This window comes from Schistocerca serialis, unplaced genomic scaffold, assembly GCF_023864345.2.
Source record: "Schistocerca serialis cubense isolate TAMUIC-IGC-003099 unplaced genomic scaffold, iqSchSeri2.2 HiC_scaffold_1173, whole genome shotgun sequence".
Lineage (NCBI taxonomy): Eukaryota > Metazoa > Arthropoda > Insecta > Orthoptera > Acrididae > Schistocerca > Schistocerca serialis.
In genome coordinates this window covers 60,001-65,000 of record NW_026047374.1, presented here as the reverse complement: position 1 = coordinate 65,000, position 5,000 = coordinate 60,001, and the positions used below count along the sequence as shown (strand labels likewise).

Genomic DNA, 5,000 nt, shown 5'->3' with positions numbered 1-5,000 from the left:
GCCAGGCGACGGGCGCGCATCGCACGTTTAAGGAGGCGCGGCCGGCCCCACAGGCGGCCGCGACGCTCCCAGGTCTGCGAAGCGGGGCAAACGCCGCGCGCTTCAGTATACGTAGCCGACCCTCAGCCAGACGTGGCCCGGGAACGGAATCCATGGACCGCAATGTGCGTTCGAAACGTCGATGTTCATGTGTCCTGCAGTTCACATGTCGACGCGCAATTTGCTGCGTTCTTCATCGACCCACGAGCCGAGTGATCCACCGTCCTGGGTGATCTTTTCTTAGTTTCCACTGTCTCTTTCAAGACAGTTGCATAGGCGGGACGTAGGCGTGTGGCGGCCCCTGTTCAAGCGTTCTGTGTCCAACGGCCTCACGGCCGATGGGCGTCGTACGGCTCCACACCGGAGCGGACAGGCAGTCGGGCGAAAGTCATTCAAAACCGGCGCCAGGCGCCAGGTGCCGCAGTCCCGCTCCAGCGCTTCAGCGCTCGTACCACACAACATTGGCGTTAGTTTTGAGAAGCACGCGTGGTTCCGCACGCGGCGCACGGCTACTGCGAGCCGTACAGGTAGCGTGTTGCGCGACACGACACGCACATCGAAAGACATGCAGTCTAGTCGGTAATGATCCTTCCGCAGGTTCACCTACGGAAACCTTGTTACGACTTTTACTTCCTCTAAATGATCAAGTTTGGTCATCTTTCCGGTAGCATCGGCAACGACAGAGTCAATGCCGCGTACCAGTCCGAAGACCTCACTAAATCATTCAATCGGTAGTAGCGACGGGCGGTGTGTACAAAGGGCAGGGACGTAATCAACGCGAGCTTATGACTCGCGCTTACTGGGAATTCCTCGTTCATGGGGAACAATTGCAAGCCCCAATCCCTAGCACGAAGGAGGTTCAGCGGGTTACCCCGACCTTTCGGCCTAGGAAGACACGCTGATTCCTTCAGTGTAGCGCGCGTGCGGCCCAGAACATCTAAGGGCATCACAGACCTGCTATTGCTCAATCTCGTGCGGCTAGAAGCCGCCTGTCCCTCTAAGAAGAAAAGTAATCGCTGACAGCACGAAGGATGTCACGCGACTAGTTAGCAGGCTAGAGTCTCGTTCGTTATCGGAATTAACCAGACAAATCGCTCCACCAACTAAGAACGGCCATGCACCACCACCCACCGAATCAAGAAAGAGCTATCAATCTGTCAATCCTTCCGGTGTCCGGGCCTGGTGAGGTTTCCCGTGTTGAGTCAAATTAAGCCGCAGGCTCCACTCCTGGTGGTGCCCTTCCGTCAATTCCTTTAAGTTTCAGCTTTGCAACCATACTTCCCCCGGAACCCAAAAGCTTTGGTTTCCCGGAGGCTGCCCGCCGAGTCATCGGAGGAACTGCGGCGGATCGCTGGCTGGCATCGTTTATGGTTAGAACTAGGGCGGTATCTGATCGCCTTCGAACCTCTAACTTTCGTTCTTGATTAATGAAAACATACTTGGCAAATGCTTTCGCTTCTGTTCGTCTTGCGACGATCCAAGAATTTCACCTCTAACGTCGCAATACGAATGCCCCCGCCTGTCCCTATTAATCATTACCTCGGGTTCCGAAAACCAACAAAATAGAACCGAGGTCCTATTCCATTATTCCATGCACACAGTATTCAGGCGGGCTTGCCTGCTTTAAGCACTCTAATTTCTTCAAAGTAAACGTGCCGGCCCACCGAGACACTCACTCAAGAGCACCCTGGTAGGATTGCAACGGGGTCCGCCTCGGGACGCACGAGCACGCACGAGGCGCGTCGCACGCCTTCGACTCGCCCCACCGGCAGGACGTCCCACGATACATGCCAGTTAAACACCGACGGGCGGTGAACCAACAGCGTGGGACACAAATCCAACTACGAGCTTTTTAACCGCAACAACTTTAATATACGCTATTGGAGCTGGAATTACCGCGGCTGCTGGCACCAGACTTGCCCTCCAATAGATACTCGTTAAAGGATTTAAAGTGTACTCATTCCGATTACGGGGCCTCGGATGAGTCCCGTATCGTTATTTTTCGTCACTACCTCCCCGTGCCGGGAGTGGGTAATTTGCGCGCCTGCTGCCTTCCTTGGATGTGGTAGCCGTTTCTCAGGCTCCCTCTCCGGAATCGAACCCTGATTCCCCGTTACCCGTTACAACCATGGTAGGCGCAGAACCTACCATCGACAGTTGATAAGGCAGACATTTGAAAGATGCGTCGCCGGTACGAGGACCGTGCGATCAGCCCAAAGTTATTCAGAGTCACCAAGGCAAACGGACCGGACGAGCCGACCGATTGGTTTTGATCTAATAAAAGCGTCCCTTCCATCTCTGGTCGGGACTCTGTTTGCATGTATTAGCTCTAGAATTACCACAGTTATCCAAGTAACGTGGGTACGATCTAAGGAACCATAACTGATTTAATGAGCCATTCGCGGTTTCACCTTAATGCGGCTTGTACTGAGACATGCATGGCTTAATCTTTGAGACAAGCATATGACTACTGGCAGGATCAACCAGGGAGCTGCGTCAACTAGAGCTGAGCAGCCGGCCGCCCGGGAGTGTGTCCCGGGAGCCCGCGCGAACACGCAAGCGTCCGCTCAATTATTCTGCAAACAGGAGGAGGCTGAGCTCCCCTGCACAATACACCTCGAAACCCTCTCAGGTCCCGGCGGCGCGCAGCGCCGTCCTAAGTACTTGGTCGGGTTCGAGAGAGGCGCAATCGCCCGGAGTTTGGCGAGTAGACGCTTTAGGTGCGACCACCCGTGCTCCCAACTGAGCTTGCCGCTGCCGACAGAGGCCCGGGAGCGTGCTGTCGTGGCATTGCCGGCGGGAGACAACACGCGCCACCTACGGTGGCCGGCAGCTCCAACGCCAGCGCCACAGAAGGACAAAAGCCCCACTTGGGTGCCGAAGCGAACTCTCCCAGCACAGCGCACGCGCCAACACGTCCGCACAGCTGCGATACAATCCACCTGCGAGAACCGCAGAGGCGACCGAGCAGCAGACGGCGTCGCGGCGCCGAGCGCCGGGCGGCGGCGCATCCTCAGCGCACACAGTCCTCAATCGGACCAGCACACTGCAGATGTCCACCGCGCTTCGCACCGGGCCCGCGAGGACCTACTTTGGCCGCACGGCGCCGCGTGCAGGGTGCGCCGGCGCGCAGCTGCGCCGCCTGCCGCCTCCGTCGGCCGGCGCGCCTGCCACTGGCCGCCCCCACCAGCCGGCTGTAGCGCGTGCGCCCACGCACCGCGCGGCCAGCACGCCGGGAGGCCCCCCCTCACCGGCCGGGGACGGTCCCACCCAGCCACCGCCGCGTATCGCTTCACACCCACATGCCATTCACGTTCGTGGGCATGGTGGGTATCGCTGAAACAACCGGTTGGTAGCTCAACCGATCGTCGCCATCACTGATTCACCTCTAGCGAGAACAACCGCACCACAACGGTTTACCAGTTCTTCATTTGCGTAACGTCACCAGCAAACGTAGACGTCCATCGCCATTTGCAAATTCAACGATTGTTGCATGCCTGTGTCAGGTGTCACGACACACTATGTCTGCCCACATACACGCAACAACATGTGCACGCTTCGCGAACACGTGGAAGGTGGCCCCCGTACGTATGCGATGTCCATTGCGCGAACGACTGTCAACCGGCCTCTGTCGCATGTCGCAGATGTGGAACGCAGTGCACCATGCTATCACGGTGTGTGAGAAGAGACGACTACGTCTGACAACACGCGCCACTACATCAACAGACGGCTCATGGTGATCGCCATCCACGGCATACCATACTGCAATCCAGCTCTTATAGGGAGACGACACGTAGCTGAGTGCACAATATTTGGACCGTATGGTTCGCCGTTGTTGGCGCAGTCGTGGTACGGTCACACATGTACCACGATGTATCATTCAGTACATGAGGACCAATGTGCAGTACAGTGTGTGATTTGGACGTACAACATCAGCGGACAGTTGACACAAGCCGTACCACAACGTAGGCTGTGCTTCGCCATGCGAATGCCAATGAACAACTGCGAAGGGCATTGAGCATGTACGTCCTGCTGCCGTCCGCATTACAGTGTATAGCTGCAAGGTGTTTAACATGAAGCGATACTCTGGGGACCGGGCAGTGCGAGTAGCAAACTATATTGCGGGGGTTGCAGTTAGGCAACACTACACTAATTTAACGCGTCGTATGACAATTACAGAGCAGGTTAAGGCCCAACGTGTGTTGGGTTAAGGCGCAACGTGGGTTGGGTTAAGGCGCAACGTGGGTTAGGTTAAGGCGCAACGTGGGTTGGGTTAAGGCGCAACGTGGGTTAGGTTAAGGCGCAACGTGGGTTAGGTTAAGGCGCAATATAGGTTAGGTTAAGGCGCAATATAGGTTAGGTTAAGGCGCAATATAGGTTAGGTTAAGGCGCAATATAGGTTAGGTTAAGGCGCAATATAGGTTAGGTTAAGGCGCAATATAGGTTAGGTTAAGGCGCAATATAGGTTAGGTTAAGGCGCAATATAGGTTAGGTTAAGGTACAATATGGGTTAGGTTAAGGCGCAATATAGGTTAGGTTAAGGTACAATATGGGTTAGGTTAAGGTACAATGTGGGTTAGGTTAAGGTACAATGTGGGTTAGGTTAAGGCGCAATATAGGTTAGGTTAAGGTACAATATGGGTTAGGTTAAGGTACAATGTGGGTTAGGTTAAGGTACAATGTGGGTTAGGTTAAGGTACAATATGGGTTAGGTTAAGGCGCAATATAGGTTAGGTTAAGGTACAATATGGGTTAGGTTAAGGCGCAATATAGGTTAGGTTAAGGTACAATATGGGTTAGGTTAAGGTACAATGTGGGTTAGGTTAAGGTACAATGTGGGTTAGGTTAAGGCGCAATATAGGTTAGGTTAAGGTACAATATGGGTTAGGTTAAGGTACAATGTGGGTTAGGTTAAGGTACAATGTGGGTTAGGTTAAGGTACAATGTGGGTTAGGTTAAGG

General features: G+C 54.6%; 2 non-coding genes across 2 annotated transcripts; both read right to left on the bottom strand.

Moving 5' to 3' along the window:
• Positions 1-116: 116 nt before the first annotated feature.
• LOC126433839 (5.8S ribosomal RNA) lies at positions 117-271 on the bottom strand. Its single transcript, XR_007578786.1, has one exon. It is a non-coding gene; the product is annotated as a 5.8S ribosomal RNA (ribosomal RNA).
• A 348-nt stretch (positions 272-619) lies between these two features.
• LOC126433736 (small subunit ribosomal RNA) lies at positions 620-2,529 on the bottom strand. The gene has a single exon (XR_007578715.1). It is a non-coding gene; the product is annotated as a small subunit ribosomal RNA (ribosomal RNA).
• Between the last annotated feature and the right edge of the window lie 2,471 nt (positions 2,530-5,000).